Source organism: Hyla sarda, unplaced genomic scaffold (genome assembly GCF_029499605.1).
Source record: "Hyla sarda isolate aHylSar1 unplaced genomic scaffold, aHylSar1.hap1 scaffold_675, whole genome shotgun sequence".
NCBI classification, from domain to species: Eukaryota; Metazoa; Chordata; class Amphibia; order Anura; family Hylidae; genus Hyla; species Hyla sarda.
Genome location: NW_026610692.1, coordinates 67,145 through 79,743, shown reverse-complemented (window position 1 = coordinate 79,743; position 12,599 = coordinate 67,145). Strand labels below are relative to the sequence as shown.

The window sequence follows — 12,599 nt, the reverse complement described above, 5'->3', positions numbered from 1 at the left end:
CAGCAAAGGAGAGATGTTGTTTACACCTAGTGATGTCAGTGGTATTGAGTGACATCACAGCACAGTGCTAAGGCTCCTGGGCCTGGACACAGCAGCGGCTGCAATATCTCAACGGAGAATACGTTTATATATATGTGTGTGTGTGCGCGTATATATATATATATATATATATATATATATATATATATATATATATTTCTCCGCCGAAATCACTTTTAAACCCATTTCCACCTTTTTTTCCCTTCTCTTCCTCTTACTTTTTTTTCACGTTTTTTTACGTTTTTCTCCTTTTCGCCTCTTTTCTGGGCGTATTATTCTTCTTTTTCTTCTTTTTTTTCGTCTAATGCATACCCCATCAGTGCAGCAATGCTTATTCAATACCGCCAGCAGATGGAGACACTGGGGGATAATTTTCTAAGGATTTATACTGATTTTTCCTGTCTGAATTTGTCGCACAGAAAGTTGCAGGCCAAATATGTGTGACATTTCTGCGACTTTAGCTTCTAGAGCATTTTTACAACATTATACATAGGTGCTGAATACATAAAAAGCGACTGTTCAGCGACAGACAAGTCGCATCGGCTGAAAGTAGGCCAGAATGTCAGTCCATGTTGGAGCAGGTTTAGATACAGTCTAAAGTATAGATCTCAAAGTCTGTGCACAGAATTTAGCAAGGGCCTCGCACCTTCTGATGCATCAGGTAGGTGCACAATAGCATAGCCTAACCCTCTGTACTTTGGTCTATATTGATGCGGGACATAGACAGCCAGCTGATGACCAATCCATTAGTGCAATGGATGGCTGGAAGCATTTGTCTTTGCCTTTGCAATACCACAGAAGCAATGCATGGTCAATGTACAGCAATGACACACCTATGTGAACAGCCAGGAGACCCCCCCCCCCCCATGTTATGTTACATAGTTACATAGTTAGTACGGTCGAAAAAAGACATATGTCCATCAAGTTCAACCAGGGAATTAAGGGGTAGGGGTGTGGCGCGATATTGGGGAAGGGATGAGATTTTATATTTCTTCATAAGCATTAATCTTATTTTGTCAATTAGGAACATTCAGCACCCACCCGCTATCAAGGCAGCTGCCTATCATGTCATGCCCTACCTGCACAGGTGTGCTGGCTACTCAAATGATCCAATTAAGGAGGCCATTTAGTCAGCAGCAGCAGAAGTCCTGTGCCTGGACGCTCCAACAGCGGCCAGACACAAGCAGAAGCAGAAGCAGCAGCACCACCTTTTGTTTTTTGGCTGCAGCAGCAGCAAGGCCCACAGGGCTGGCTAGCTGGCTAGCCAGCAAGCAGGTAGCAATGAAAGTAGGAATCTTTCTTTTTAACCCTGTAAGGGGGTGGTGCACTGTACCCGAAGATACTGCCATATCGGGTCAATGCATAGGGCGACGGAAGCAAGCTTCGAAATCGGCCCCCGTTCTCAAAAATCCATTTAATATATGGTCCCCAGATAGGGGACGTATCAGATATTAAACTGATAAGAACAGATACTACACTTGATCTTAGCCAAAAGGCCGAGAAGCGATAACCGTGAAAGGGGCGGGCCCAACAAGGTGCCCTTCATGGGCACTATCACTGCTTGCTGTCAGGGAGGCTGCCAGACAATTTTCCATGCACACTCTGGGCTGGGGGGCAGTCAACCACCAGTACACACAGCAGAACCTAAACCCATACCATTATTGCTAAGCAGCAAGACAGGGGCCCATTGCACTCCCACGGGGCCTTTTTAAATGCAATCCATAACCCGGATTTGCCAGGAACCCTTCTTACTCCTCCTACTTGCATGTGACACTGGGCTTAGGATCTGCATAGGAAACACACACACAAGCACACACCTACCTTTGTTGCCTGCAGATGCCTCCTTGGCTGTCCCCAAACGGTATCAAACCAACACCCACGGGAAGCTGTAAGCATAGAGGACATGCCTGCACCCCATTGGACTTACCTGTGTGGGTTAAATCCGGGTTATTTGACAACCTATGGCGGTGATGGTTCTGCTCAGGCAGAGCAGTGCTGATGCTCCTCATAAAGCTGTCGCTGCTGTGAAGGTTCTAGGTGACATCACAAATCCCTATGGTTACATACACAACAAAGCTGGGTTGTTGTTGTTTACACTCTGCAAGGCCTGTGGAAGTGAGTGACATCATAGCACTGTAGTTCTGAGGGTTCTAGATGGATGCAACAATCTCCTGTTGCTTCTATGAAGGCCATAATAGACGACATCACCAACAGCTCCATAGTCACATACACAGCAAAGGAGAGATGTTGTTTACACCTAGTGATGTCAGTGGTATTGAGTGACATCACAGCACAGTGCTAAGGCTCCTGGGCCTGGACACAGCAGCGGCTGCAATATCTCAACGGAGAATACGTTTATATATATGTGTGTGTGTGCGCGTATATATATATATATATATATATATATATATATATATATATATATATATTTCTCCGCCGAAATCACTTTTAAACCCATTTCCACCTTTTTTTCCCTTCTCTTCCTCTTACTTTTTTTTCACGTTTTTTTACGTTTTTCTCCTTTTCGCCTCTTTTCTGGGCGTATTATTCTTCTTTTTCTTCTTTTTTTTCGTCTAATGCATACCCCATCAGTGCAGCAATGCTTATTCAATACCGCCAGCAGATGGAGACACTGGGGGATAATTTTCTAAGGATTTATACTGATTTTTCCTGTCTGAATTTGTCGCACAGAAAGTTGCAGGCCAAATATGTGTGACATTTCTGCGACTTTAGCTTCTAGAGCATTTTTACAACATTATACATAGGTGCTGAATACATAAAAAGCGACTGTTCAGCGACAGACAAGTCGCATCGGCTGAAAGTAGGCCAGAATGTCAGTCCATGTTGGAGCAGGTTTAGATACAGTCTAAAGTATAGATCTCAAAGTCTGTGCACAGAATTTAGCAAGGGCCTCGCACCTTCTGATGCATCAGGTAGGTGCACAATAGCATAGCCTAACCCTCTGTACTTTGGTCTATATTGATGCGGGACATAGACAGCCAGCTGATGACCAATCCATTAGTGCAATGGATGGCTGGAAGCATTTGTCTTTGCCTTTGCAATACCACAGAAGCAATGCATGGTCAATGTACAGCAATGACACACCTGTGTGAACAGCCAGGAGACCCCCCCCCCCCCCCCCATGTTATGTTACATAGTTACATAGTTAGTACGGTCGAAAAAAGACATATGTCCATCAAGTTCAACCAGGGAATTAAGGGGTAGGGGTGTGGCGCGATATTGGGGAAGGGATGAGATTTTATATTTCTTCATAAGCATTAATCTTATTTTGTCAATTAGGAACATTCAGCACCCACCCGCTATCAAGGCAGCTGCCTATCATGTCATGCCCTACCTGCACAGGTGTGCTGGCTACTCAAATGATCCAATTAAGGAGGCCATTTAGTCAGCAGCAGCAGAAGTCCTGTGCCTGGACGCTCCAACAGCGGCCAGACACAAGCAGAAGCAGAAGCAGCAGAAGCAGCAGCAGCAGCACCACCTTTTGTTTTTTGGCTGCAGCAGCAGCAAGGCCCACAGGGCTGGCTAGCTGGCTAGCCAGCAAGCAGGTAGCAATGAAAGTAGGAATCTTTCTTTTTAACCCTGTAAGGGGGTGGTGCACTGTACCCGAAGATACTGCCATATCGGGTCAATGCATAGGGCGACGGAAGCAAGCTTCGAAATCGGCCCCCGTTCTCAAAAATCCATTTAATATATGGTCCCCAGATAGGGGACGTATCAGATATTAAACTGATAAGAACAGATACTACACTTGATCTTAGCCAAAAGGCCGAGAAGCGATAACCGTGAAAGGGGCGGGCCCAACAAGGTGCCCTTCATGGGCACTATCACTGCTTGCTGTCAGGGAGGCTGCCAGACAATTTTCCATGCACACTCTGGGCTGGGGGGCAGTCAACCACCAGTACACACAGCAGAACCTAAACCCATACCATTATTGCTAAGCAGCAAGACAGGGGCCCATTGCACTTCCACGGGGCCTTTTTAAATGCAATCCATAACCCGGATTTGCCAGGAACCCTTCTTACTCCTCCTACTTGCATGTGACACTGGGCTTAGGATCTGCATAGGAAACACACACACAAGCACACACCTACCTTTGTTGCCTGCAGATGCCTCCTTGGCTGTCCCCAAACGGTATCAAACCAACACCCACGGGAAGCTGTAAGCATAGAGGACATGCCTGCACCCCATTGGACTTACCTGTGTGGGTTAAATCCGGGTTATTTGACAACCTATGGCGGTGATGGTTCTGCTCAGGCAGAGCAGTGCTGATGCTCCTCATAAAGCTGTCGCTGCTGTGAAGGTTCTAGGTGACATCACAAATCCCTATGGTTACATACACAACAAAGCTGGGTTGTTGTTGTTTACACTCTGCAAGGCCTGTGGAAGTGAGTGACATCATAGCACTGTAGTTCTGAGGGTTCTAGATGGATGCAACAATCTCCTGTTGCTTCTATGAAGGCCATAATAGACGACATCACCAAACAGCTCCATAGTCACATACACAGCAAAGGAGAGATGTTGTTTACACCTAGTGATGTCAGTGGTATTGAGTGACATCACAGCACAGTGCTAAGGCTCCTGGGCCTGGACACAGCAGCGGCTGCAATATCTCAACGGAGAATACGTTTATATATATGTGTGTGTGTGCGCGTATATATATATATATATATATATATATATATATATATATATATTTCTCCGCCGAAATCACTTTTAAACCCATTTCCACCTTTTTTTCCCTTCTCTTCCTCTTACTTTTTTTTCACGTTTTTTTACGTTTTTCTCCTTTTCGCCTCTTTTCTGGGCGTATTATTCTTCTTTTTCTTCTTTTTTTTCGTCTAATGCATACCCCATCAGTGCAGCAATGCTTATTCAATACCGCCAGCAGATGGAGACACTGGGGGATAATTTTCTAAGGATTTATACTGATTTTTCCTGTCTGAATTTGTCGCACAGAAAGTTGCAGGCCAAATATGTGTGACATTTCTGCGACTTTAGCTTCTAGAGCATTTTTACAACATTATACATAGGTGCTGAATACATAAAAAGCGACTGTTCAGCGACAGACAAGTCGCATCGGCTGAAAGTAGGCCAGAATGTCAGTCCATGTTGGAGCAGGTTTAGATACAGTCTAAAGTATAGATCTCAAAGTCTGTGCACAGAATTTAGCAAGGGCCTCGCACCTTCTGATGCATCAGGTAGGTGCACAATAGCATAGCCTAACCCTCTGTACTTTGGTCTATATTGATGCGGGACATAGACAGCCAGCTGATGACCAATCCATTAGTGCAATGGATGGCTGGAAGCATTTGTCTTTGCCTTTGCAATACCACAGAAGCAATGCATGGTCAATGTACAGCAATGACACACCTGTGTGAACAGCCAGGAGACCCCCCCCCCATGTTATGTTACATAGTTACATAGTTAGTACGGTCGAAAAAAGACATACGTCCATCAAGTTCAACCAGGGAATTAAGGGGTAGGGGTGTGGCGCGATATTGGGGAAGGGATGAGATTTTATATTTCTTCATAAGCATTAATCTTATTTTGTCAATTAGGAACATTCAGCACCCACCCGCTATCAAGGCAGCTGCCTATCATGTCATGCCCTACCTGCACAGGTGTGCTGGCTACTCAAATGATCCAATTAAGGAGGCCATTTAGTCAGCAGCAGCAGAAGTCCTGTGCCTGGACGCTCCAACAGCGGCCAGACACAAGCAGAAGCAGAAGCAGCAGAAGCAGCAGCAGCACCACCTTTTGTTTTTTGGCTGCAGCAGCAGCAAGGCCCACAGGGCTGGCTAGCTGGCTAGCCAGCAAGCAGGTAGCAATGAAAGTAGGAATCTTTCTTTTTAACCCTGTAAGGGGGTGGTGCACTGTACCCGAAGATACTGCCATATCGGGTCAATGCATAGGGCGACGGAAGCAAGCTTCGAAATCGGCCCCCGTTCTCAAAAATCCATTTAATATATGGTCCCCAGATAGGGGACGTATCAGATATTAAACTGATAAGAACAGATACTACACTTGATCTTAGCCAAAAGGCCGAGAAGCGATAACCGTGAAAGGGGCGGGCCCAACAAGGTGCCCTTCATGGGCACTATCACTGCTTGCTGTCAGGGAGGCTGCCAGACAATTTTCCATGCACACTCTGGGCTGGGGGGCAGTCAACCACCAGTACACACAGCAGAACCTAAACCCATACCATTATTGCTAAGCAGCAAGACAGGGGCCCATTGCACTCCCACGGGGCCTTTTTAAATGCAATCCATAACCCGGATTTGCCAGGAACCCTTCTTACTCCTCCTACTTGCATGTGACACTGGGCTTAGGATCTGCATAGGAAACACACACACAAGCACACACCTACCTTTGTTGCCTGCAGATGCCTCCTTGGCTGTCCCCAAACGGTATCAAACCAACACCCACGGGAAGCTGTAAGCATAGAGGACATGCCTGCACCCCATTGGACTTACCTGTGTGGGTTAAATCCGGGTTATTTGACAACCTATGGCGGTGATGGTTCTGCTCAGGCAGAGCAGTGCTGATGCTCCTCATAAAGCTGTCGCTGCTGTGAAGGTTCTAGGTGACATCACAAATCCCTATGGTTACATACACAACAAAGCTGGGTTGTTGTTGTTTACACTCTGCAAGGCCTGTGGAAGTGAGTGACATCATAGCACTGTAGTTCTGAGGGTTCTAGATGGATGCAACAATCTCCTGTTGCTTCTATGAAGGCCATAATAGACGACATCACCAAACAGCTCCATAGTCACATACACAGCAAAGGAGAGATGTTGTTTACACCTAGTGATGTCAGTGGTATTGAGTGACATCACAGCACAGTGCTAAGGCTCCTGGGCCTGGACACAGCAGCGGCTGCAATATCTCAACGGAGAATACGTTTATATATATGTGTGTGTGTGCGCGTATATATATATATATATATATATATATATATATATATATATATATATATTTCTCCGCCGAAATCACTTTTAAACCCATTTCCACCTTTTTTTCCCTTCTCTTCCTCTTACTTTTTTTTCACGTTTTTTTACGTTTTTCTCCTTTTCGCCTCTTTTCTGGGCGTATTATTCTTCTTTTTCTTCTTTTTTTTCGTCTAATGCATACCCCATCAGTGCAGCAATGCTTATTCAATACCGCCAGCAGATGGAGACACTGGGGGATAATTTTCTAAGGATTTATACTGATTTTTCCTGTCTGAATTTGTCGCACAGAAAGTTGCAGGCCAAATATGTGTGACATTTCTGCGACTTTAGCTTCTAGAGCATTTTTACAACATTATACATAGGTGCTGAATACATAAAAAGCGACTGTTCAGCGACAGACAAGTCGCATCGGCTGAAAGTAGGCCAGAATGTCAGTCCATGTTGGAGCAGGTTTAGATACAGTCTAAAGTATAGATCTCAAAGTCTGTGCACAGAATTTAGCAAGGGCCTCGCACCTTCTGATGCATCAGGTAGGTGCACAATAGCATAGCCTAACCCTCTGTACTTTGGTCTATATTGATGCGGGACATAGACAGCCAGCTGATGACCAATCCATTAGTGCAATGGATGGCTGGAAGCATTTGTCTTTGCCTTTGCAATACCACAGAAGCAATGCATGGTCAATGTACAGCAATGACACACCTGTGTGAACAGCCAGGAGACCCCCCCCCCCCCCCATGTTATGTTACATAGTTACATAGTTAGTACGGTCGAAAAAAGACATATGTCCATCAAGTTCAACCAGGGAATTAAGGGGTAGGGGTGTGGCGCGATATTGGGGAAGGGATGAGATTTTATATTTCTTCATAAGCATTAATCTTATTTTGTCAATTAGGAACATTCAGCACCCACCCGCTATCAAGGCAGCTGCCTATCATGTCATGCCCTACCTGCACAGGTGTGCTGGCTACTCAAATGATCCAATTAAGGAGGCCATTTAGTCAGCAGCAGCAGAAGTCCTGTGCCTGGACGCTCCAACAGCGGCCAGACACAAGCAGAAGCAGAAGCAGCAGAAGCAGCAGCAGCACCACCTTTTGTTTTTTGGCTGCAGCAGCAGCAAGGCCCACAGGGCTGGCTAGCTGGCTAGCCAGCAAGCAGGTAGCAATGAAAGTAGGAATCTTTCTTTTTAACCCTGTAAGGGGGTGGTGCACTGTACCCGAAGATACTGCCATATCGGGTCAATGCATAGGGCGACGGAAGCAAGCTTCGAAATCGGCCCCCGTTCTCAAAAATCCATTTAATATATGGTCCCCAGATAGGGGACGTATCAGATATTAAACTGATAAGAACAGATACTACACTTGATCTTAGCCAAAAGGCCGAGAAGCGATAACCGTGAAAGGGGCGGGCCCAACAAGGTGCCCTTCATGGGCACTATCACTGCTTGCTGTCAGGGAGGCTGCCAGACAATTTTCCATGCACACTCTGGGCTGGGGGGCAGTCAACCACCAGTACACACAGCAGAACCTAAACCCATACCATTATTGCTAAGCAGCAAGACAGGGGCCCATTGCACTCCCACGGGGCCTTTTTAAATGCAATCCATAACCCGGATTTGCCAGGAACCCTTCTTACTCCTCCTACTTGCATGTGACACTGGGCTTAGGATCTGCATAGGAAACACACACACAAGCACACACCTACCTTTGTTGCCTGCAGATGCCTCCTTGGCTGTCCCCAAACGGTATCAAACCAACACCCACGGGAAGCTGTAAGCATAGAGGACATGCCTGCACCCCATTGGACTTACCTGTGTGGGTTAAATCCGGGTTATTTGACAACCTATGGCGGTGATGGTTCTGCTCAGGCAGAGCAGTGCTGATGCTCCTCATAAAGCTGTCGCTGCTGTGAAGGTTCTAGGTGACATCACAAATCCCTATGGTTACATACACAACAAAGCTGGGTTGTTGTTGTTTACACTCTGCAAGGCCTGTGGAAGTGAGTGACATCATAGCACTGTAGTTCTGAGGGTTCTAGATGGATGCAACAATCTCCTGTTGCTTCTATGAAGGCCATAATAGACGACATCACCAAACAGCTCCATAGTCACATACACAGCAAAGGAGAGATGTTGTTTACACCTAGTGATGTCAGTGGTATTGAGTGACATCACAGCACAGTGCTAAGGCTCCTGGGCCTGGACACAGCAGCGGCTGCAATATCTCAACGGAGAATACGTTTATATATATGTGTGTGTGTGCGCGTATATATATATATATATATATATATATATATATATATATATATATATATATTTCTCCGCCGAAATCACTTTTAAACCCATTTCCACCTTTTTTTCCCTTCTCTTCCTCTTACTTTTTTTTCACGTTTTTTTACGTTTTTCTCCTTTTCGCCTCTTTTCTGGGCGTATTATTCTTCTTTTTCTTCTTTTTTTTCGTCTAATGCATACCCCATCAGTGCAGCAATGCTTATTCAATACCGCCAGCAGATGGAGACACTGGGGGATAATTTTCTAAGGATTTATACTGATTTTTCCTGTCTGAATTTGTCGCACAGAAAGTTGCAGGCCAAATATGTGTGACATTTCTGCGACTTTAGCTTCTAGAGCATTTTTACAACATTATACATAGGTGCTGAATACATAAAAAGCGACTGTTCAGCGACAGACAAGTCGCATCGGCTGAAAGTAGGCCAGAATGTCAGTCCATGTTGGAGCAGGTTTAGATACAGTCTAAAGTATAGATCTCAAAGTCTGTGCACAGAATTTAGCAAGGGCCTCGCACCTTCTGATGCATCAGGTAGGTGCACAATAGCATAGCCTAACCCTCTGTACTTTGGTCTATATTGATGCGGGACATAGACAGCCAGCTGATGACCAATCCATTAGTGCAATGGATGGCTGGAAGCATTTGTCTTTGCCTTTGCAATACCACAGAAGCAATGCATGGTCAATGTACAGCAATGACACACCTGTGTGAACAGCCAGGAGACCCCCCCCCCCCCCCATGTTATGTTACATAGTTACATAGTTAGTACGGTCGAAAAAAGACATATGTCCATCAAGTTCAACCAGGGAATTAAGGGGTAGGGGTGTGGCGCGATATTGGGGAAGGGATGAGATTTTATATTTCTTCATAAGCATTAATCTTATTTTGTCAATTAGGAACATTCAGCACCCACCCGCTATCAAGGCAGCTGCCTATCATGTCATGCCCTACCTGCACAGGTGTGCTGGCTACTCAAATGATCCAATTAAGGAGGCCATTTAGTCAGCAGCAGCAGAAGTCCTGTGCCTGGACGCTCCAACAGCGGCCAGACACAAGCAGAAGCAGAAGCAGCAGAAGCAGCAGCAGCACCACCTTTTGTTTTTTGGCTGCAGCAGCAGCAAGGCCCACAGGGCTGGCTAGCTGGCTAGCCAGCAAGCAGGTAGCAATGAAAGTAGGAATCTTTCTTTTTAACCCTGTAAGGGGGTGGTGCACTGTACCCGAAGATACTGCCATATCGGGTCAATGCATAGGGCGACGGAAGCAAGCTTCGAAATCGGCCCCCGTTCTCAAAAATCCATTTAATATATGGTCCCCAGATAGGGGACGTATCAGATATTAAACTGATAAGAACAGATACTACACTTGATCTTAGCCAAAAGGCCGAGAAGCGATAACCGTGAAAGGGGTGGGCCCAACAAGGTGCCCTTCATGGGCACTATCACTGCTTGCTGTCAGGGAGGCTGCCAGACAATTTTCCATGCACACTCTGGGCTGGGGGGCAGTCAACCACCAGTACACACAGCAGAACCTAAACCCATACCATTATTGCTAAGCAGCAAGACAGGGGCCCATTGCACTCCCACGGGGCCTTTTTAAATGCAATCCATAACCCGGATTTGCCAGGAACCCTTCTTACTCCTCCTACTTGCATGTGACACTGGGCTTAGGATCTGCATAGGAAACACACACACAAGCACACACCTACCTTTGTTGCCTGCAGATGCCTCCTTGGCTGTCCCCAAACGGTATCAAACCAACACCCACGGGAAGCTGTAAGCATAGAGGACATGCCTGCACCCCATTGGACTTACCTGTGTGGGTTAAATCCGGGTTATTTGACAACCTATGGCGGTGATGGTTCTGCTCAGGCAGAGCAGTGCTGATGCTCCTCATAAAGCTGTCGCTGCTGTGAAGGTTCTAGGTGACATCACAAATCCCTATGGTTACATACACAACAAAGCTGGGTTGTTGTTGTTTACACTCTGCAAGGCCTGTGGAAGTGAGTGACATCATAGCACTGTAGTTCTGAGGGTTCTAGATGGATGCAACAATCTCCTGTTGCTTCTATGAAGGCCATAATAGACGACATCACCAAACAGCTCCATAGTCACATACACAGCAAAGGAGAGATGTTGTTTACACCTAGTGATGTCAGTGGTATTGAGTGACATCACAGCACAGTGCTAAGGCTCCTGGGCCTGGACACAGCAGCGGCTGCAATATCTCAACGGAGAATACGTTTATATATATGTGTGTGTGTGCGCGTATATATATATATATATATATATATATATATATATATATATTTCTCCGCCGAAATCACTTTTAAACCCATTTCCACCTTTTTTTCCCTTCTCTTCCTCTTACTTTTTTTTCACGTTTTTTTACGTTTTTCTCCTTTTCGCCTCTTTTCTGGGCGTATTATTCTTCTTTTTCTTCTTTTTTTTCGTCTAATGCATACCCCATCAGTGCAGCAATGCTTATTCAATACCGCCAGCAGATGGAGACACTGGGGGATAATTTTCTAAGGATTTATACTGATTTTTCCTGTCTGAATTTGTCGCACAGAAAGTTGCAGGCCAAATATGTGTGACATTTCTGCGACTTTAGCTTCTAGAGCATTTTTACAACATTATACATAGGTGCTGAATACATAAAAAGCGACTGTTCAGCGACAGACAAGTCGCATCGGCTGAAAGTAGGCCAGAATGTCAGTCCATGTTGGAGCAGGTTTAGATACAGTCTAAAGTATAGATCTCAAAGTCTGTGCACAGAATTTAGCAAGGGCCTCGCACCTTCTGATGCATCAGGTAGGTGCACAATAGCATAGCCTAACCCTCTGTACTTTGGTCTATATTGATGCGGGACATAGACAGCCAGCTGATGACCAATCCATTAGTGCAATGGATGGCTGGAAGCATTTGTCTTTGCCTTTGCAATACCACAGAAGCAATGCATGGTCAATGTACAGCAATGACACACCTGTGTGAACAGCCAGGAGACCCCCCCCCCCCCCCATGTTATGTTACATAGTTACATAGTTAGTACGGTCGAAAAAAGACATATGTCCATCAAGTTCAACCAGGGAATTAAGGGGTAGGGGTGTGGCGCGATATTGGGGAAGGGATGAGATTTTATATTTCTTCATAAGCATTAATCTTATTTTGTCAATTAGGAACATTCAGCACCCACCCGCTATCAAGGCAGCTGCCTATCATGTCATGCCCTACCTGCACAGGTCTGCTGGCTACTCAAATGATCCAATTAAGGAGGCCATTTAGTCAGCAGCAGCAGTGTTACG

General features: G+C 45.6%; 5 non-coding genes across 5 annotated transcripts; all 5 read right to left on the bottom strand.

Annotated features, from left to right (window-relative positions):
• Positions 1–1,356: 1,356 nt before the first annotated feature.
• LOC130343221 (U2 spliceosomal RNA) lies at positions 1,357–1,547 on the bottom strand. The gene has a single exon (XR_008882592.1). It is a non-coding gene; the product is annotated as a U2 spliceosomal RNA (small nuclear RNA).
• A 2,100-nt stretch (positions 1,548–3,647) lies between these two features.
• LOC130343220 (U2 spliceosomal RNA) lies at positions 3,648–3,838 on the bottom strand. Its single transcript, XR_008882591.1, has one exon. It is a non-coding gene; the product is annotated as a U2 spliceosomal RNA (small nuclear RNA).
• Positions 3,839–5,923: 2,085 nt separating this feature from the next.
• On the bottom strand, positions 5,924–6,114 carry LOC130343219 (U2 spliceosomal RNA). The gene has a single exon (XR_008882590.1). It is a non-coding gene; the product is annotated as a U2 spliceosomal RNA (small nuclear RNA).
• A 2,096-nt stretch (positions 6,115–8,210) lies between these two features.
• LOC130343218 (U2 spliceosomal RNA) lies at positions 8,211–8,401 on the bottom strand. The gene has a single exon (XR_008882589.1). It is a non-coding gene; the product is annotated as a U2 spliceosomal RNA (small nuclear RNA).
• A 2,098-nt stretch (positions 8,402–10,499) lies between these two features.
• On the bottom strand, positions 10,500–10,690 carry LOC130343216 (U2 spliceosomal RNA). The gene has a single exon (XR_008882588.1). It is a non-coding gene; the product is annotated as a U2 spliceosomal RNA (small nuclear RNA).
• Positions 10,691–12,599: the final 1,909 nt, after the last annotated feature.